This window comes from Penaeus monodon, chromosome 21, assembly GCF_015228065.2.
Source record: "Penaeus monodon isolate SGIC_2016 chromosome 21, NSTDA_Pmon_1, whole genome shotgun sequence".
Lineage (NCBI taxonomy): Eukaryota > Metazoa > Arthropoda > Malacostraca > Decapoda > Penaeidae > Penaeus > Penaeus monodon.
Genome location: NC_051406.1, coordinates 45,849,631 through 45,850,504, shown reverse-complemented (window position 1 = coordinate 45,850,504; position 874 = coordinate 45,849,631).

Genomic DNA, 874 nt, shown 5'->3' with positions numbered 1-874 from the left:
CTGGACAAAATTGTGGAGACAATTGAAAACGGGTTTGCTTCTCTCAAATGCCCGACTGCCCCAAATCTGGAATATATGAATCGTGACTTTGTGATTAGCAGTGGTAAATAAAATAAACGAATACACCAAATAACAGAAAGTATATCAGAAAACAGATAAAACTGGGAAAAGAGAGTTGTAGACATTGTTAAAAACGATACAGATGACGTTCGTTGGATCGCGAAAGAAATGCAAGAAACAAACTGGATTGCGATGAAAATAAAGGCCTTTTCTTTGGGGGCACACACTCCAAGAAATACAAGAAAAGCGGGAACTCTTGCAAGTATAGCGAGGTGCGCTTGCGGCCGAACCAGGCGGCCGCAAGAAGTGTCTGGGATCGCAGTAGTGTTTTGATCCGTCCACATGGGCTGAACTCTCAAAAGTAGTGTATACTTTTGTCGTTAAATATGAATCTAAGATTAATATTTTTAAAACATGATATAGGAGGCTATCACATACATACAAACAACCTTCTATAAAATCGGCAATATCAGTCATTTGCAGGTACGACCGACCGTTCTAAGTTCCAGAGGATTCGGACGCAGTTTTAACAACAGACGGCGGGCGACTTCGACGAGGCCTGTTTCTTACACTTGTTTGGCGTTTCATAAACCAAGAAAATCACTTGAATCAGACTCCGAGGCAAGGAAAATGTCCGACAAACAGTGGAAAAGATCGTCACTCATCGCCATGACGTTGGTTTGTTTACATTCGCGGATTCCAGCGACGTTTTCTGAGGGTCGCTGGGTCGGCGGTGTTCTCGGGCAGAGCGTCCGCCGAAAAAGCCGTGAGTTTACGGGCAGTATTTTATCGCTAACCAACGCTCATACTGTGG